Below are 22109 nucleotides of genomic sequence, written 5' to 3'. Positions count from 1 at the left end.
ACCATTCGACTCAGTTATGCAATTCAGTTTGCCAGGCTTCCGCCCCCCTTTGCGGGCGTCAATTTTTCCGCAGTGTATGGCAAACATGCCAAGTCCCTGCGTGAGGAAATCGCCTCTCTTTTACTAAAAAAGCAAAGACGCAATAGAGCCTGTCCCTCCAACCGAAACGAAGAAGGGTTTCTACAGCCCTTACTTCATTGTACCCAAGAAAGGCGGCAGCTTACGACCGATCTTGGACCTGCGAGTTTTCAACCGGGCTCTGTCCAAACTCCCGTTCAAAATGCTCACCCAGACACAAATTCTGTCTGGTGTCCAGCATCAAGATTGGTTCACAGCGGTAGACCTGAAGGATGCATACTTTCACGTCTCGATCCTGACAGGACACCGACCCTTTCTACGGTTCGCGTTCGCCGGTCAGGCATATCAGTACGAAAGTCCTCCCCTTCGGCCTGTCTCTGTACCCTCTGGTCTTAACGAAAGTCGCAGAGGCAGCCCTTACCCCGCTCCGAGAAGCCGGCATACGCATACTCAATTACCTCGACGACTGGCTCATCCTGGCCCCCTCTCGAGAGTTACTATGCACGCACAGAGACCAGGTGCTTGGGCACCTCAGCCGTTTGGGGCTTCAGGTCAACTGGGAAAAGAGTAAGCTCGTCCTGGTTCAGAGCATCTCTTTTCTCAGAATGGAGTTAGACTCAGTCTCAATGTCAGCACGTCTCTCCAACGAGCGTGCACAGTCGGTGCTGAAATGCCTTGCTGACCTCAAGCCAGGCACTGTGGTCCCTTTAACGTTTCCAAAGGCTCCTGGGGCATATGGCATCCTCCGCGGCGGCCGCGCCACTGGGGTTGATGCATTTGGACCACCTCAGCACTGGCCTCAGACTCGAGTCCCGATACGAGCATGGTGCCGCGGCACGCACTGTGTGAGAATCACCACCGCCTGCCGGCAAACCTTCAAACCTTGGACAGACCTCTGCTTTCTACGGGCAGGAGTACCCTTGCAGCAGGTGTCCTAACGCGTCCTGGTCACAACCGACGCCTCCCGCTGGAACCGGGCCCCGCTGCGTTGGCACATCAACTGCCTAGAGCTGCAGGCTGTTTTCTTTGCCCTGAGGAAGTTTCTCCCGTTAATTCGAGACAAACATGTCCTAGTGCTGTAAGCTTACCCCCTCTACGAGGCTGGATCTACCACCGTGCCAACTTTCCCACATAGGCCATGTGATGTATTCGCCACTCTTTGCCTCCCCTGCATGATAGGTGTGGTCTCCGCAGTGTCTTCTCCCCCTGAAAGAGAAGATAACGGGGTAAGACCCCCTTCCCTTAATGCATGTAAGGGCCCCGGCTGTAGTTGCTCTATGCGAGAAACATAGAGAGAAAAGAGGCCCGGCAGGCTTGGCCCGTTCCCAGGTTGGCAAGCATCACCATGTTCACCTCTCCAGGGTAACCAGAAGGATTCTGATGGCTTTAATGGGGCATTGGGGAAGGGTACGTGCAGCCTGATAAAGCTGGTCGCCTTTGGACGTAAGAATACCTGCCTGCTCCTGTATCAGCAGTTCACGTACACGGCTCAGCGCATGGCACGTTTAAAGTTGGACCCCTAGTGTCGCTTCTCCGACGTAACGTGGAGAGGGCGACAGAACGGGAATGTCTAGGTTACGTATGTAACCTCCGTTCCCCGATGGAGGGAACGAGACGTTGTGTCTTCCCCGCCACGTTGCTGAGCCGAGCCACTGTTGTGGCCAGACCATTTCCGACTGAATGAACTCCTGTATTTGCCCCGCTTAAATACCCGTATGTCTGGGGGCGGGATATGCAAATACCATCTGCCAACTTCTCATTGACAGAGGTACATATTGGCGCTCAAGAGAGACCCCTAGTGTCGCTTCTCCAACACAACGTCTCGTTCCCTCCATCGGGGAACCTAGACGTTACTTATATTTTGTATTTTAAATACATAATCCCGTTACATGTATTTCGTTACTTCCCAACCCAGAGTACATGAGTATATTATCTTAATGTATGTTTATTGGTTTATTGCTAATTTTGTTGCGTTCCAAAATGTGACAGACTGCAATTCATAATACAATGCAACTCTGCACTGTATTCTTAGTGTTGCTGGAAACGACGATGTAGCAGTTTGAACTATCTGCCTCTATAATGAGTTTTCACTTTCAAGCCAAGTACTGTGTAATTGCACCAGGCACACAGAATGACACCAGTTATTGAAATGTTCCTCAAAAAAATTGTTCAAGGATATAAGATTACTCAATTGTTTTTTGTTTTGTTTTTCTCATGTGCACGTTCCAATTCCCTCTATCCTGGTATTTCTGTCCTCTTCTCCTTCAGTTATCTCTTTCAGTTTTTTCTTTCTCTGACCTTGGCATAGCGCTGTCAGTAAGCATCCCGTCCCAATTATCAGTACTGCAGCAGGGCAGAGGACCTGCTCTGATTCAGCAATTAATGCCCCCTCCACCTTCTCGCAGTGACACACCTGCTCTAGAGACTTTACTATCCCCTCACATCTCAATGAAAGGAAAGAATTGTCAAGCATGGAAAGGTGAGGAATAGGGGAAAGAAAAGAAGGATAAAAGTTACCTACTAAGCATAAATAAAACATCAGATTCTCCCTGAAGCTGCACCATTGTCTCAACTTTACCACTTAAATAAACATGTTCTATAGAAAGCCGTCACACAAATGAAATGATCAGAATACAGTTTTATATTTTAATTTTGTAGGGGTTTGATCCCTAAGCTACACACACAAAGGCAAATGACAGCTATGTTCACACAGCACCAGAATACAGTTGTAAGTCCTGTTTCATAGTGCTACATATGGTTTTAGAGTAATAAATATGTTTACACACAGTTCTGTTATGAAAGAGAGTGACTTCCTTAAATTTTCAGGACTTAAAACTGAATGTTAGAGAGCACTGCCAAACATAATTCCTTGTGATCTTCTCTCTTCTGCCCAAATGTGTACATTTTTTAAATACTTTCTGCTGTAATGGAAGTCGCAATAATTGATATTTACTTTTGTAACCGTCACTATGGTTACAGCCTTTATTCATGACAGTATTCAATCTGCTTCTGTAAACTGTTGTATGAACTGAACAGTTTGAAATCCACAACTGCTATTAAATGGGTCAATGACGTGATGCAATTTGTATATATATTTTTTTAATTCAGATCTAGCAATGTCATTTGTATTTGTATAGCGCCTTTCACAACACACATCATTTTCAAAGCAGCTTTACAGAACATCAGGCATTAATAGGAGATAAAACTGTAATATCTATAATGTCTTAAGAGTCCTCATTGTGTAGTTTGATAAAATATGATTGTGAATTGTGTAGTATTTAAATAATAATTGTATTTATAACCCTAGTGAGCAAGCCGCAGGGGACTGTGGCAAGGAACACAAAACTCCATAAGATGTTGGTTAATGGAGAAAAATAACCTACATTTATTAAATTGCTCAAAAATACATCAAAATTGCAATTCACAAAAACAATTTGAATACACCTCTTCTACGATTAACCTGTTTTCATTTTTGAGTTCAAAGTTATTTTGATTTTTTTTTTTTGCTTGAGTCAATCTCTGATGTGGTGTAGCCGTCCAACAAATAAAATAAAAATGTAATTAAATTAAAAGTCTAATTAAAAGCTTAAATTCTTGAAAACATTTATGTTGGCATGAGTAGAGCAGAATAATCTTTTATTATTATTTCTTAAAAAAATAAACAGTGAAATAATTGTGTTTTAAAATCTCATTAATACTTCTTCACAAAATCCAATTAGTTTGTGTAACCAATTCGTTTTTTTAGAAATGTTTTAAAAAAATTTATGAAACCAAAATGGACATATAGATGACATTTCTGCAAACTTGACATGTGTGTTTTAAAGTACAGTTTCAAACAATCTCTCGTTACCTCAGACAACTTTATCTGAAATTACCCAAATACTGTTGTCAATCCCCAAACACTGACTATGAAAAAAGTAAATGAGAACAGGAAATGAGTACATTCCCATGGTCTCAGATACTTGTGGTAACACATTTCATTCCACATAATCAAGGAAAACAATCAAGAAGAGAAAAGAGACACATTCCAAATGAATGTGCCTCTAAAGTACAACTAATTATTGGATAAACCAGTCCTGACCTGAGAAAATAACCCCAAGACTGCTTTAATTCCAGCAAACTATTTGTCATCATTTGGAGGAGCACCTAGCTGCTGACAGCAGTGATGATTATGGTAATGGTCCTTGCTATTTAGGAAGAGTGATTGAACAGTGTTTACCAAGACAAATGCACTGCATTTTAAAGTGAACCTGCAGTGACTTTTAAAGAACTCTACTTTCAGATGTTCTATTGTACTGAATGACTGTGTACTATCTTTATTCACTTATAAAAATGTACCATGGTAACCATGTAACCATAGGATACTACAGCTTCAGTTACTAAAATTAAACATGAATATGGGATCTCCTTCAAATACTGTAAGGAGCTTTCTGAAAGCACCTGAAATCTTTGTTCTGAATTTTCTGAGAATTTATCATGGTTACCAAATAGTTTACACCATAATGCAACAATGCAGCAACTATAATTATTAAAGAGATTGTTCACCCAACAATAAGTATTTTGTCATTATTTGCTCAACGTCGTGTCAATCCACATCCATTTGTTTTTTCTGTGGTACACAAAAGATGATGTTAAGCAGAAACTCAGTCGCCATTCACTTTCATTGCATCTTTTTTCCCCATACAATGAAAATGAAAGTTGACTGAGACTGTCAGTCCCTAACATTTTTCCTAACACTTTTTGTGTTCCACCGAAAAAATAAATATGGGTTTGGACCAACATGAGGGTGAATAAATGATGACAGAATTTTAATGTTTGGACAAACTATTCCTTTTAAACTATAATAAATTAATATGGAATCTCCTTTATCCGTAGAATGCATGACCCCCCCAAAAAACGTAGAGGTTACTGTTGTAAACTCCATTCCCTGATGGAGGGAACGAGACATTGTGTCGAATGAAGCGATGCTAGGGGTCTTTCTTTAAGGCCTTGAACCGCCAAAGCGGTTACCTCTGAACCTGAGAAAAGGCCAATGAGAAATTGGCAGACAGAATTTGCATGTACCCTTCCTCAACACCCATAAAAAATTTCGTAAACTTTTTAGGTTCCCAGTGTCCCCGAAGACACACCAACGAAAAGGCTGGGTCTGACTCCTCCCGGGAAGAGCTTGCATGTTAACTACCTGGTCCCTGAAGGGGATCATAAGAACCTTGGGAACGTAGCCCGGTCGAGGTCTTAGGAAGACATGGGCATCTGCCGGAACGAACTCCAGGCATGTGTCGCTGACAGAGAACGCTTGCAGGTCCCAACACTCTTGATAGAAGCGAGCACAGACAGGAGGACCGTCTACAAGGAGAGGGCTCTGAGCTCAACTGATTCTAGCGGCTCGAAGGAGGGGTCTCTGGAGGCCTGAAAGGACCACAGAGAGATCCAATGAGGGGAACAGGCATGGCCTCGGAGGCTTCAGCCTCTGGGCACCACTAAGGAACCTGATGATCAGGTTGATCAGGTTGTGCTTCCCTAAGGACTTACTGTCAACTGCATCGTGGTGAGCCAATATAGCGGCTACATAAACCTTCAAGGTGGAGGGGGACAGCCTCCCCTCCAGCCTCCCCTCCAGCCTCTCCTGCAGAAATGAGTGCACTGACCCATCTGCGCATCTCTGCTGGTCTTCAGATTAGGAAGAACACCAATTCACGAACAAACGTCACTTCAGGGTGTAAAGCTGCCTGATAGAGGGAGCTCTGGCTTGGTTGATCGTGTCTACGACAGCAGGTGGTAGGCCACTAAGATCTCGGGCATCCTTTCCAGGGGCCAGACGTGGAGGTTCCAGAGGTCTGAGTGTGGATGCCAGAGGGTGCCCTATCCCTGAGAAAGAAGGTCCTTCCTCAGGTGAATTCGCCAGGGAGGTGCTGTCGTGAGGAGCGTAAGATCCGAGAACCAAGTCCACGTGGGCCAATAGGGGGCCACTAGAGTGACTTGTTCCTCGTCCTCCCTGACCTTGCACAGTACCCTTGCAAGTAGACTCACTGGGGGAAATGCATACTTGCGCAGCCCCGGGGCCAGCTGTGTACCAGCGTGTCTGTCCCGAGGGGAGCCTCAGCTAGGGAGTACCAGAGCGGGCAGTGGGATGGATCAAGATGTGCTTGCCCCGAAGTAGCGGGAGAAACTTCCACAGGGCAATAATTACAGCCAGAAACTGTAGGCAGTGTATGTGCCAACCCAGCCGGGGCCCCGTCCAGGAGTCGGTAGCTGCGTGCCCATTGCACACGGCACCCCAACCCCATTTTGAGGTGTCTGTGGTGACCAGAACACCTGCTGTAGGGACGCCTGTCTACAGAATACAGAGGTCTGTCCAGGGGCTGAATGTCTGGCGGCAGGAGGGTGTGATAAACACACGGTATGTGCTGTGGTGCCATGCCCATCTCGGGACTCGAGTCTGAAGCCAGTGCTGAAGTGGTCTCATATGCAACAACCACAGCAGTGCGACCACAGCATAGGATGCCATATGCCTCAGGAGCCTCTGGAATTGATTTAGAAGAACCGCTATGCCTAGCTTGAACAAGGGGAGGCATTTCAGCATCAACTGCGTGCGCTCGTTGGTGAGGTGAGTCTAACTCCATGCCGTGAAAAGAGATCACCTCTGAACCGGGGCGAGCTTGCTCTTTTCCCAGTTGACCTGAAGCCCTAGATGGCTGAGGTGCCTGAGCACCTGGTCCCTGTGGGTGTACAGTAACTCTCTCGTATAGAGTGGGCTAGGATGAGCCAATCGAGGTAGTTGAGTATGTGGATACCCATTTCCCTTAGCGGGTAAGGACTGCCTCTGCGACCTTCGTAAAGACACGAGGGGACAGGGACAGGCCGAAAGGGAGGACCTTGTACTGATATGCCTGGCCGTCGAACACAAACCATAGGAAGGGTTGATGTTGAGGCAAGATAGAGACGTGGAAGTATGCCTCCCTCAGGTCTACCGCTGCAAACCAATCCTGATGCCGGATGCATGTTAGAATGTGTTTCTGCGTGAAAATCTTGAACGGGAGTATGTGCAAAGGCCGGTTGAGAACTTGCAGGTCCAGAATCGGTTGCATGCCACCACCTTTTTTTGGATACGATGAAGTTAGGGCTGTAGGTGCACTTCTTCATCTCGGCTGGAGGAACAGGCTGTATTGTGTCTTTGAGTAAAAGGGACACGATCTCCGCACGTAGGGTGCTGAGGTAAAGCGTATACCAGCAAAAGGGGCAGGGCCTGGCCAACCAGTGCGATGGGTTGGGAAGTGAAAGCCATGTGTCCAAGCTCCGCGTGAGGGGCACTAAGGGGACGATCGTTTTCAACATACCTGGCGCCTTTTGTGTCCTCAAGGACGTCAGCGAGATGGGGGGAGTGCGCTGTGACCTCCGTTCCCCGGAGGGTGAGGTTGGTCGCAGAGCGAAGTTCCTGCAGCCCATCGGGGTCAGAACTACCCAAGTGGAGATCTTTAAGTGCCTTGTCCTGGTGGACTTGCAGATGGGCCATGGCATGCAGCGCAGAGGCAGCCTGTCTGGTGGTGCTGTAGGCTTTGGCGGTCAGTGACAACGTCATCCTACAGGCCTTGGAGGGAAGCACCGGGTGATCCCACCAGGTGGCTGCGTGTTCCAGAAACAGGTGGATCACAACCACTCTGTCCACCTGGGGGACCTCATAGTACCAGTGATCCACCCCGCCGTCTAGGGTATTGAGAGCGGACGAGCGTGGAGGTCGGTTGTGGGCAGTGAAAGTTGCCCTCCACAACCTCGTCAGCTCATTGTGCACCTCCGGGAAGAAAGGAACGGGGGGGGAAGGAAAGTCGCGACAGCAATGTTGCCATGGTTAAGTTCTCGCAGTGAGAAAAAGAACCATCCACAAACACTGCCTCAGATATGAGAGATATCGACCACATCCAGGAACTACACAGAGGCAGAAGGGCATCTTTTAAAAGATGCATCCTGAAAAGGACATTCAACGCCTGCTGTGTGTGCACTTTTTGAGAAATTAACACTCTTTTAGTGAGGGAAAATAACTCTTTTAGAAGCACTGTCGAAGTGCCCAGGGGCAAAGCTGCACTGGTGTGCAGAGAAGGAGAAGGAGAAAACCGCTGATACGCGCCGTAGATCCAACAGCAAATGCTCTGCTGAGATGAGTGGAACAGAAGTGATCTCAGCTCGCTGATCGCACAACCGCTTGGCGCTGAAGAAAAAATCTGAATGGACAGATGCACGATTCCCTCCTTTTATACCCATATGTCTGGGGGAGGGACATGCAAATTCTTTCTGCCAATTTCTCATTGGCCTTTTCTCAAGTTCAGAGGTAATCGAGGCCTTCAAGAAAGATCCCTAGTGTCGCTTCATTCGACACAACGTGACAGACGGGGAACCGTATATCTTATATAAGTCTTATTATATCTTATATAAAACTTATAACAAATACATAAAGCTGTTCAAAGTGACCCCTTTTGGATTTCTTCTAAGAAAAGGTATCCTGTTTATATTCAAAATTTAAGAATTAGATAGGTTACAATGGTTTAATATTTATTTAATGTATATTTGTTCACTTTACATTTTTTAAATGAAAAGACAAAATTCAGTATTCTTATTTTCTTTGCACCACAATTTGGAATGCCCAGTTCCCAGTGCGCTATAAGTCCTCATGGAGGCGTAGTGACTTTCCTCAATCTGGGTGAAGGAGGACAAATCTCAGTTGTCTCTGCATCTGAAACCATCGATCCGTGCATTTTGCTTGTTGAGCGCAATGCCGCGGAGACCTAGTGCATGTGGAGGCTTACGCTATTCTCAGCGGCATCCATGCACAACTCACCAAGTGCCCCACCAAGAGTGAGAACCACAACATAGCAACCACAAGGAGGTTAACTCAACGTTTTTCTACCCACCGTAGCAACCGGCCATATTAGTTGCTTAAGATGCCTGACTGGAGTCACTCAGCACGCCCTGGATTCGAACTTGAGACTCCAGGTGTGGTAGTCAGAGTCTTAGCTTGCTGAGCTACTCAGGCCCCAAATTCAATATTCATTAAAATAATGGCAACTTTTCCTGAACTGACAATTACTGACCCTTTGACAAACACATTCAAAACATCTAATAGTGCATCAGCTTCCTCCAGTGTTGTTTTAATGAGATGCAGATGAGGTTTAGAACATACCAGAGAACTACACAATAGTTTGTCACAATGATAGTAATCTCCAGAACATCATGGTCTGAAGTCTGGATCATCATCATCATCTGTTTACTCTGATTTTGACTCCAAAGCAATTATGGGTGTCTCATTGAACATTTTCAAAGCCTCCTCTGCTGTATATGCGAACAAATTTAGCTAGTAGTTCACTTGCTAATAGTTGCTTGAGAGATGATTTAGAATATTTGAAAGTATATGCTTCAAAATCTGTCATATATATATTTCATAAAATGTTTAAAAAAATACAGTATTTCCAGACAAAACTTTCCAACATGCTAAAATGTATAAGCCCTGTGTATGTATTAGCCCTAAACGTTTTCTAGCTAGCAGATTAAAATATAATTTAAAATATCATAATGTCAGTGTTTCAAAATGTATCTGTTATACATTTAAAAAAGTAAAAAAAAAGCAAAAAAAACTTGTGGAGTCAAAATTACATAGGAAATGCATATGGGTCATATTGATAGAAAATGTGACATTTACTAACTATTTTTAACTATTTATAATTTTTTTACAATTTTGCTGGCAGTTGGTCTGCTGAGACATACTTGTGGCAGCTGTGTCTATCGGAAAATTTTTCATTCATGTCATAGGTCCGGTCTTTTACTCTCCAAAAGACAAGGATGGACTATTATTTGATCAAATATGAAGTCTACATGAGATAATATTTCAACCCATGCACAGCCTTGATAATACCTTGATACAAATCTGATAACCTTACACAAAGGCTGTGTCATTTTCAGGGCTTGACAGTTAGTTTGAATTGTTTTGGGGTTTAATGACATGTGTGGCTGAAGAGATACACTGTATATTGTTTTGGTTTTATGGAATTTTATAAGAAACATCTAAGATAAAGTTTATACTTTATAAACTTTGAGAATTCCTTTAAGTCTGACGAGCTATGAAAAATCAACTTCTGAGTAGTAATGATAGCAAAATCAAGCAAATGTATTAGTCTGAAATTACATAGGAGATCATTTTTTAAAATTTTTTTGGCTTGTGATTTGAAAACTATTTGTGCTTTGCTCTGCACCCTGTATTTTTGCTTTCAAGTGGGTGTGTGCATTCAGTCCAAACTACAGTTACTGTCTCGTAAAACATGAAATTAAATCACTCTGGCTGACAGGACAGGATGTATGCTAAATTAGGGAGTGGACAAGAAGCCCTAGTCTGCCATAAAAGCACTTTGTCAGTGGAGGATCTGATTCCTCTTTACTAATGCCTGCACTGGGCCAGTGGCTGTCAATCTGACAATTGCTGAAACTTACCACAAAACTGGGCTCACCTACTCTGAGGATATGTCTAATGAAAGAAATGAAATGCAGGAAAAGAGTCAAGCAGAGCCATGCAAACTCTGCAATTATGATTCCTATGGCATTTCAATTTAAGCTCATTTGTCAAGATGCAGGGGCGCTGCCTTGCAGAATCTGGATGTTGTGCACACTCACACAAGCACATCATTTGCAATTCCAGTCTATTATTTTCAAAAGAGGCACAGTATAATGTACGATCTCGAGGCAGAGAAGTTTCATGGAGCGTTTGTTCCTTGCAGAATACGGTTTGGTGTTTTTGGGCAGCATTTTCACATGTTTTCATGTAAGGTTCAAGGTTACCTTTTAATAAATGCCTATTACGAGAACATAAACAACTCTTATTCTCAGAAAGACTTGTTTTTATTCCTACCCTTGTTCTTCTTTTCTTGGCTTTTATATTTACAGCGGGGGTTGCTATATATTGCTCCTAAGAACATGATAAAAAGATATTTGAAAAGTAGAATTTCTGCATTGTACATATTCTGAATTTTAGCTTCAGTTTGTAAGTAAATTGCAGAGTAAGTCTTTTGATCTGTCATCCATTGCTGCCATTATAGAGGTACATCATTTTATGCTGGAAGGCACTGAAGCACTTTTAGATGTTCTGTCTTATGTATAATTTATGGACTTACTTTACAATTTGTTTAGCTTGGTATTCAACGAGTTGCAATAGGTGTCTCGCAAGAACAAAACACTTAAAATGCACACAAGTAAGGTTCACCTGCTTTTTGCAAGTTGCACTATCACATAATCATACCACTTTATTGATTTACGAGGAAACCCGAGGAAAGGTCTTGAGTAAAATGGTGGAGTCATGGTGCGCTGTTGCAACTTCAATCCTTCGCTATCATAGGTCATGAAGAGCTAACAAAACTTATCGAAACATCAAAAGCCACAACTTGTTTGTTAGATCCTATACCAACTAAGCTCTTAAAAGAGGTATCTCCTGTAATATCAGAACCTCTTCTTAATATCATTAACTCCTCGCTATGCTTAGGACATGTCCCAAGAAACTTTAAAATGGCAATTATCAAACCGCTAATTAAGAAGCCACAACTTGATCCTGGAGAACTTGCTAATTATAGACCGATTTCAAATCTCCCGTTTATGTCAAAAATACTAGAAAAGGTAGTATCCTCCCAAATATGTTCATTTCTACAGAGAAATAGTATATATGAAGAATTTCAATCAGGATTTAGGCCTCATCACAGTACAGAGACTGCACTTATCAGAGTTACAAATGACTTGCTCTTATCATCTGATCGCGGCTGCATTTCTCTTCTAGTGCTTTTAGATCTTAGTGCTGCATTCGACACGATAGATCACAACATTATCTTGAATAGGCTGGAGAATTATGTTGGAATTTGTGGAGTGGCATTAGCATGGTTTAGGTCATATTTAGCAGACCGCTACCACTTTGTCTATTTAAATGAGGAATTGTCAAACCAAACAAAAGTAAAGTATGGAGTGCCACAGGGATCAGTTTTAGGGCCTCTGCTTTTCTCCATGTATATGCTTCCCTGGGAGATATTATCAGGAATCGTGGAATAAGTTTCCACTGCTATGCTGACGATACACAACTTTATATTTCTTCAAAACCTGATGAGATTTCACAATTCTTAAAATTAGCAGAGTGTATCAATGAAATAAAAGATTGGATGGCCAGAAATTTCCTTCTACTCAATTCTGACAAAACAGAGGTTCTAATTATTGGACCAAAAAACTCTAAAAATAAGCCACTAAAATATAATTTGACTCTAGATGGATGTACTGTTACATCATCTTCAACAGCAAAGAACTTAGGTGTTATATTTGATACCAATCTGTCCTTTGAAAATCAAATTACAAATGTTTGTAGAACAGCATTCTTCCACCTAAGAAATATTGCTAAATTAACGCATATGCTCTCGGTTGCTGGTGCCGAAAAACTAATTCATCGCTCATGACCTCAAGACTAGATTATTGTAATGCATTACTGGGAGGATGTCCAGCAAGATCAATAAATAAACTTCAATTGGTTCAAAATGCAGCAGCCAGAGTGCTGACGAGAACCAAGAAATATGATCATATTAGCCCCATTTTATCATCGTTACATTGGTTACCTGTTAAATTCCGTATTGATTTTAAAATTCTGTTAACTACGTACAAAGCTTTGAATGGTCTAGCTCCGCAGTACTTAAGTGATCTTCTAACACGCTATATTCCAACACGTTCATTAAGATCGCAAAATTCTGGCCTATTAATAGTTCCTAGAATATCAAAATCCACTAAAGGAGGAAGATCCTTTTCATATTTGGCTCCTAAACTATGGAATAGTCTCCCAAACACTGTTCGAGATGCAGACACACTCTCTCAGTTTAAGTCTAGACTAAAGACTCATCTATTTAGCCAGGCATACACCTAATTTATCCCACAATTAGGCTGCTTTAGTTGGGTCTGCCGGAACCAGAAACCAGAAACATTGAGCATGATCTCTAACTCTGCAATAAATTCAATGGCATCTACGCTTACATCTTTTTATTTGTTTCCCTGTCTCAACCTCGGGACTCCTATCCTGAGGTCACCAGAACCGGCTGGATCCAGCACCATTCCTGCTTCATGTTGGACTCCACTGCTACATGTCACAGAATGATGATGACTAAATGCAGCCGGTGCCAGCCAAACATCACTTCAATCTATTATGACGGACTTCAGAGGATGAAATTATGCCAACTCCAACCTGCATCACCTCGGTCTATTTATGGACTACGATCCTGAAATGAAATGCTTAGACACCCTGTATTGCCAACAAAAGCCTTCATCAGCCAATTAACAAGGACAATTGCATCTATGTGAACTTCTGCAATTAATCAAGATGGACTTCAAAGACTTTGGTCATTAATCTTACAGTTCAAACACAATCTATGTTTAATCAATGACCCTTATCACTTAGTTTAATAATTTTAAACCATGATTTTACCTATACATAATTAATATTTACATTACATTCATAATGTTAGCCAGAGGGAACTGGCCCCCACAGTGAGTCTGGTTTCTCCCAAGGTTATTTTTCTCCATTAATCTACATCTTATGGAGTTTTGTGTTCCTTGCCACAGTCAGCCTACAGCTTGCTCACTGGGGTTATTAATACAATTATCATTTAATTATTTATAAACACTATTAAAATTCGTATTTTATCTAAATTACACAATGATGATTAATCGACTTTATAGACATTACAGTTCTTATCGTCTGTTAATGCTAATATTCTGTAAAGCTGCTTTGAAACGATGTGTGTTGTGAAAGGCGCTATACAAATAAAATTGACTTGACTTGACTTGACTTAATATATAAAATGCATTTGTCTGAATAGTCGATTTGTTATCCATTCCATGTGATAATGCCTGAAAAACAAGGTGGCAGCATTCCAGCAATTCTAATGATACTATTAGCGCAGTGCTAATGTATTCAGAGCCATAAAGAATTCATCTATATAATGTGATGTTAGTGTTTTCCATGCAACCCACATTGCACACAGAGTCTGTGTAGATAGTTTAGGTTACAATCATCAAGAACAATGTTTGTGCAGTGAAATAGTGGACGATTGCACTGCAGGTTCTGTAGTATTCACTTGCTTCGCTCTCTATGGAACTAATTTTAACTGAAAAGATATGTAAAAATGCTACAGTAAAAATATGTTAATTGGTGAAAGCTGACGTGTGTAATTTTAGTGCCACTAGTGTCACCAAATGGAATTGCAAAAATAATCACTGTTTAATAACAGACACCAGAAGATCTCCATCTGAAATTGGTTGTACAAACAGATAGTCCTGCCCCAAACATAAGGCATTGGTTGAGTCATTGTTGCATTTACTAGCTCACAGATCACTCAAACAAATGAATGAAAGGCCAACATTTTACACTTTTAGATGAGACCAAAATACAACTGGCTTACTAATAGTTATCTCTGCATATTTATCTAGGATATGAGGATAAATTATAACTTGTGCTGTCAAAATTAATGCGTTAACATAAGCGATTCATTAAAAAAGTTTAACATGTAAAAATGTGTTTTAAACGCGATTAATACATTTAATCACCTCCGAAGGCAGCATTTTCCAGTTTTCTGACCCACTCTAGATGGAACTTGTTACAGAAATCAAGTATTTTTCTGCCTAAGTAAAGCCCGGTATACACTGTATGATTTTGTCTAACAATGTTCAGTGTAACATGTTCACAGATGGCTGATTAATAGCTTTTGCGAAGATCTTTAGCCTCTACAAAATTTGGGCAGTGTCAGAATTTTGTATACGCAGCTGTATAGTGTGACTGCTATTAAGACAGCCAGATTAAATATTCCTCTCCTCTCTCGCAACCTAATTCACTTGGAAAGAAACCTGCTCCGCGTTTGACCACCATAGCAACATTTGTGCCCAGTTATCACTCTACTCAAGCACTTTCAATGTTTTTTTCTTTTAATTTTATATAAAAAGTCTTAATTAATAAATAAATAAGCAGAAATTACCAGAAGAAAAGTGTAACACGTCAGCAAGATGAAAGCATTATTCTCTGAATTAAATAAATACAGAGCTTAGGCCACAAAATGAAAATAAATAAATGATTGCATTTTCTTAACAGGTTTTTTTGTCTTTACATTTATCATGCATTTTCTTTACAATGTTATTTAATTACTATTTTACTTTTAATAAATGTAATTTAAATGTCTGTAAACTTCCTGTTAAGATTCACACCACTCCCAATTTTATTTAAAAAGAAACAAATAAATAAATAAAATTAAATAGAAAGATTGAACAATTTATACTGGTAAGTATTTATGGGACGTTTAATCCAAATCAGTAAATACAGTTGGATAAAATTATAGAAATCTAAAGTATGTCATGTTTGTGCATCATCCATTGAGAATTTGCAAGCGCTAAATGTTATAAGCCTGTATGAATTTTCGAAATTTTGCGTGGCCTATAGGTTACTAATCTAAAAGAGGAGAAAAATGTACTATAACCCACCTGCTTTGTTTTCTCCATCTTTCTTGTAAATGTTAGTCTATGCTCGTGATGGAGTGGTATTGGAGCAATGGAAATGCTGATGTCCTGACTTTAAGAGAGAGAGAAAAATTGCGGGAAAATTTTGCCAGTTTGCTTCTATTCCCCAACGCTCCCGTAACATGAGTCACGTTCACTTACATTTGGACCACAGTCAGCTATGGTGTGTATCGTGCTGTCTGACATAATGTAGCACGGTGTGTTATGGTGATATCAATGCGTTCATATTGTACAATCTGACAAGCAACAATCGTAAAGGACTATTATAAATCGTACAGTGTGCATCCGCCTTAAGGTGCAAGGTTCACAAAGCATGTCAAGCCTGAACTATCACCAAAATGCAGAGTGAGACATTTTTGTCTGGAAGCACTATTTATGTGGAGTTCATAGCAATGCTGATGCCCTGAGGCAAATCATGAACACGGCTTCACAAAAGCATAACAAAGCGGAAAGCCACAGTCTGTCAGCTGATGAATATTGTGGACAATGAGAGTTAAGAGATTTAATGCCCATTGCATTGAATATGCAACCTATATGGGGACTAGTTCTTTCAGTATGTCAAACTCAATTAGTCAAACTCCCACTTAGACTTTTAATTGCATTAACATTTAATGTTATTTGAATTGGTGCATTTTTATCTTTATACTTTGGAAGGATTTGTTTGGAAAATGTTAATAAAGCATTGTTAGATATTGTTTTGTTTTCTACTAAGAAAGGAAAATAAGGAAAATAATGATTTTGACAGGACAATAAATATATTTAGTCTAGGGATGCACCGAAATTTCGGCCGCCGAAAATTTTCGGTTTTCGACCGAAAGAGAAAAAAGGCCGAAAATATGAGCCGAAAATATATACCTCCTCGCCCCGCCCCTCAGTGCTCTGATTTCACTCTGGATCGATCTAGCCCTTATCACGGCGCTACCAAACAAAGGCCGATCATGTCAGCGGTGTGGAATTCTTCAAAGTTTCTGATAAGGACATCACATTTGCGATCTGCAGTGTTTGTTCAGCAGAACTTTCAAGATATATATATATACAGAGTACAACAAGAGATTCTACAGGAAAGCGCCCCGATCCACAGCAGTGCCACAACTAGTGCAGCTACACCACAACTTAGACGTTTTTATCTGAACTACGCCAGAAGCGACAATCCCCTTGACTACGGTAGCATAAACAAAGACCGCTTTCCTTTGCTTGCGCGGATTGCGCACAGGCATTTATCTGCCCAAGCACCAGCACAGAGAGTGAGAGACTGTTCTGTGCAGAATCTCATGTTCTTGATGAGCTTTCTGACAGGAGAGACTGTCAGAAAGTTTAGCAACTTTTGTTCTTGAAGAGAAACCGGTCACTTGTACTTAAATAGAAAGCGGTCCAATTTGATGTGTATAGCACACTTGTTCTTCACTTGAGGATACATCTGTCGTTTACAGTTGAGGTTGGATTTAGTTCAATTACTGTTGTTTTGCACTGTTGTTTTGCACAATCATTTTCACTTAAAGTGTACAGACGTTTACATAAACAGAATAGAGCACTGATCTATATATATAATTATATATTATAGTTATATAGATCAGTGGAATAGAGGCCCTCTGCCATTCTGTGTTCTGCCTTTTTGTTTCAATTAAAATTACTGTTGCATATTTAAACTTTTTCAAAGATGCTAGCTAAGTTCATTACTTGACTGTTGTTTTGCATATAATAGTTTTCTAAAACTTTACATTATTTGGATAATTGTTAATAAAATCTGTAAAATTAGATTTTTACAGAACTGAATGAAGAATAATATTTAATAAGGTTTTAATATATTTTTTGTCCAATATTGGTGTTACTTTCAATAAAAGTGTGATTTATTTTATTGGTTTGCAGTTTTTCAATTCAGATTCATTAAATTCATGAAATTAATGAAAAATTATAATATTAATACAATTATACACAAATTATTATTTTTGTTTTTCTTAAATAGGTAAAAAAAAAAAAAAAGTAAATTTCGGTTTCGGTTTTCGGCCAAGTGCATCCTGGATTTTCAGTTTCGGCCCAGAATTTTAATTTTGGTGCATCCCTAATTTAGTCACATTTCAACAACAAATCTACGATTAAACTACGAAAGATTATGCGATTGATCGCGGTTAAAACGTTTATTTGACTGACAGCAATAATTATGATACTGACCAGCTTTTACTGTAAGTTACCTTGTCATATTTGGTAATATATGACCATATATATAATTTAACTGTGAATTCTATTTATTACAATTTTTTTGTAAAATTACTCTATTTGTTTTTTAATTAAAAAGGATATATTATTTCATACAGTAAAGGTCTTCAGACAAGATTCAATCCTTAGGGAATAAGGAGAGAGTTCAGAAAGTTCAGATTAAAGTATCAGTATCCTATAGCGAAACTGTACCTTTTTTTCTCACTTCTTTTTAGTTTTTTTTTACTTTAATCAAGGCTGCACATCTAGATGCCAAAAATGGTCAGGATGCCCTTTCAAATTTCAGAGTTAAGGTTTCACTGAAACAAAAAGATAAAAACTAAAATGGACGAGCAGTCCTGCACTCATAGAGACAAATGGCTCAGCAGCCTGAACCATTTGAAAGATGTATAATGACAGGAGCGTGTATATTATGAGGTTGGCTCTCATATTTCAAACATGCATAAAAGAAATTTAGACACAAATGTGCTTTTATCCAGGCTGTGACATTTGTGAAATAGGGAGTACTCAGCGTTGGTCAGAGAATAGCCCATTTCTGGGCCACTTAGTCTTTACTGCCAGTGCAAATGACCAGGTTTGCGTTCAGATATGAGTCTCCCTGCTTATCATTAAAGGATCTGATGTAAATGTAGTGTGCTTATGGTCCATTTTTGAACTCACTTACAGTCTATGGGAGACTGACTGTATCCAGTCAGTGACCAGTCAGTATGGTGTTCAGGTATGATATTGTTTGACATGATGATGAGTTCAGCATAGTGCTTTAAACGAGTATGACTGCAGTAACTTACAGGACATTTGTATCATGTGTAAATTCAAAAAGGTCCATTCTAATGCATGTAATGAAAAAACAATAGTCTCAATATCAAATATACATAATACACATAAACATAAATTAGGGATGGAAATTGTAAATGATTACGATGGAGGCTTATGTCTAGCTTTTAGCTTCTGTTTAATGAAGACTCTATCTAAATAATTTAATGATTGTGGTTCAAATTGGGATTCCACATAACTATTTCAGTTCCTTGATTATTTTTGAAAATTGTGGAAGTACCCCAATAATTGGTACTAACTAGCATATTATCATATGAACAACCAGTCAGTATAAATACAAAGTCTCAGGAGCCTTAATTATATATATATATAAACTGAAAAGTATCCCTAAAAAGTCTTTCAATCTGTTTCATTAAAAATCTCATTTGAATCATTTGTTCAAGAATCTGACTATATATTTGTTGCTGCGTGTAACATGTGAGGACAACACAATAGAAAAATGTCTAATTATTATATTTTTTATCATTATTTCCAAGTGCCCAGGCTTTGTCTCTCATCAATTTCAATAGATACTGAAACCTCACAACTCAGTTAAAACATAATTTATTTAGTAGTACTCAAAGCCAAAGTTTAAAGGATGTATATGTTTGAGTTATGATTAAAAAATGTGATTATGACAACTTTAATGTTTTAATTTCTTTTTACTTTAGAGTTTAGATAGTAACAATAACTTAAGAATACTTAATTAACCTATTAAGCTTTTTTTGCTTTTACAATTTGAGATTATTATTATTATTATTTACAGTGTACATAAAATATGGATATATACAGATTTTACCTAGAGCCATTTCTGCCTGATCTGACCCTTAAAAATGACATGTATTAGTCTAACCCAAAATAGTAAGCTTGATTCAGACATAGTAAATAATACATGTGTTTGACTAAAACATGAATATAATATTTTGACCAAAACCAGTTAATTTAACAGATACCACATTAAATATATATTTTCTATTTACAGTGTAGAAGTGCTGGAAACGCTATCGTTAACTGGACCAAATGTCATAAAAATCATTACAGAACTAAACCAGTTTTATAAAAAAAAAATCATCCTAAATTCATGCTGAGATTCCAGGGAGAAGCAGTCAGAAAGTCGTGGTCTCCAAACAGGGATGAGTTTGTCAGGCACTTCAGGATGTTGCCAGACTAAGAGCTCACATCACACAGGGGGATTACACTCTGCTAATGCTCTCGCTGTCACTGCTATGATCTGCTTTCCTCCTGTGGGCTTTTCTGATAACCCCAGTTCCCAAGAGGTCTCCATCATCTGTTATGCTGTACCAACATGCTGCTCTGGTTGTCCACTCAGTACACACGCTCCGTATGCCCAAAAATCAGACTGAAGTGCAGAGAAAATAGTATGCAAATGATCATTATTCACATAGTTAACTGCTGCAGAACTATTTGTCTTAGTTTCTTTAATAATATAATTATTTTACATTGAGTTTTCTTTACCTGAAAAACAAAATCTATATAACTATAATTTTTTTAAATTGTGTATTTAATACATTTATTTAATTTATGTAATCTATGCTTACATGAGGTTGATTATGAACTCAAGTTTTTTGTTTGTAAGGGTTGATGTATTATTGATTGGCTGCATTGGGGTTGAGGTTCCAAGTGTCCTCTTATTAAAAATGTTCCTGATTGCAATTTTTTGTAATAAAGGATAAGAGTCCTTATAACACATATTATGAATGAAAATAATTACTGGTGATAACAAGAAAATAGTATTCCTAACAGGGAGGAACTTCCCTCACATCAAACATTAATCATTTATAAATTAATTTGCCTGGCTATGTTTACATATTCTGAGAAACAGTTATTTTTACATTATGTAGCTTTTTTCTTGTTTTAACAATTTTTTTTTTTTTTACTTTACATGTTTTAAGTGGCACCATGGACAATCAATAGGATAAAAAGCAAAGTAATAAATGGGATTTAAATTAAGTAGTAATACAGACAAATAAAACAAAAATCATTATAGTTAATAATTCATCAATGATAAACAAAAAAATAATAGATACAAATGTAATGTGTGTTCTGGACTATGAGGAGGAACGTATTCTTCTGGAACATAACACATACGTTAGTTTCAAGAAGCATCCAAGGCATATACAGTAACATGAATATGCTGACTACTACTTGCATCCATATGGAAATTATGATGCTGGTACACAGTTGATACAGCAAAAACTAGCAATGTGACTGGAACTGAAAACAGGGTGTAAAATTAGTGCAGAGTCAATTACTGAGTCCAAATAACAAATCCAATACTTGTATTAGAAGGAAAAGTAAGAGGCAAGGGTAAACCTTTCCAAACACAGCACCAAGTGTAATCGAGAAAGCAGAATGAATAGACAGGGAAACAAAGTTCGTGTCTCTGAACTAGAACAAACAGTAATTACTATGCTCAGACAGTAGAAGACTGTGAATGAGACTTCACAGTGTAGCCAAAACAAATGAGCATACTTATAATACAACACTTAATCTGCAAGACCTGAACTAAAAGAGTCAAACTCACACCATTGGCAAATGTTGGGCTGATTGGGATGCTTATACAGCAGAGTAATGTTTTGATAGCTCCATGAGCCACAGTGTTCTTCAGGGAAATCTGCCTACAAATGGCTTACTTATTGTTGTCTCTGGACAGGAGACAGCTTTGCTGTAATTACCTGTTGTGTACATCAAAACCAGAAATAATCTCCAAAATAAATTTGCAACTGATTAAACTCCCCAATAATATAACCTTAAAAGGAAGATTTTAGAATTGCCTATAATTACTGAGTGTCAGGGGAGCAAAATTACTTCCTAATGAAAGGCTTTGCCATAGCGGTATTAAGTGCAGGGAGACATTACAAGAGCAGGGATACATTTTCAACAGACAGAATGTCTTCCTCCATACAATTAAAAACTATTTTTAAAAACGCAGTAGGCATTAAATCAAGTGAGATTACTTGAGTTGGATGGCTGCAGTCCTTAGCGTCTCTGCATCAACCTGATTAAGAGTATTGCTTTGGCTTCTTCCAATGGGAGTCTAAAACTGGCATAGTCTCACCAGCCCACTACATCCAAGAATCATTATTCATATTAGCATCTTAAAGGTGGAGTAAGTCATTTTAATCCAATACACTTTTTGTCAAATTCTGCGAATATCTCTTCACGGTCTGCTTGCTGTCCATTCTGTGTGTGCGCGCTGAAAAAATATCTTGTATTTGTACACAGCCCTGGCTCTGTAAATGGAAAAATAAAGAAAGTGGATTGGACCAATCCACACAACACTATTGTGGGTGCATATATTTGGGAGCTTCTGATGGAGCACCGAAGGGAAAGGTGTGTTCGTTTTGCTGTTGAGTTCAAATATCAACAGTCTTTCACAGGAATTGCTTACTCCATCTGGTTATATAAATACTGATCCTCATTTT

This window comes from Xyrauchen texanus, chromosome 14 (assembly GCF_025860055.1).
Source record: "Xyrauchen texanus isolate HMW12.3.18 chromosome 14, RBS_HiC_50CHRs, whole genome shotgun sequence".
NCBI classification, from domain to species: domain Eukaryota; kingdom Metazoa; phylum Chordata; class Actinopteri; order Cypriniformes; family Catostomidae; genus Xyrauchen; species Xyrauchen texanus.
Note: the sequence above shows the minus strand (reverse complement) of the source record.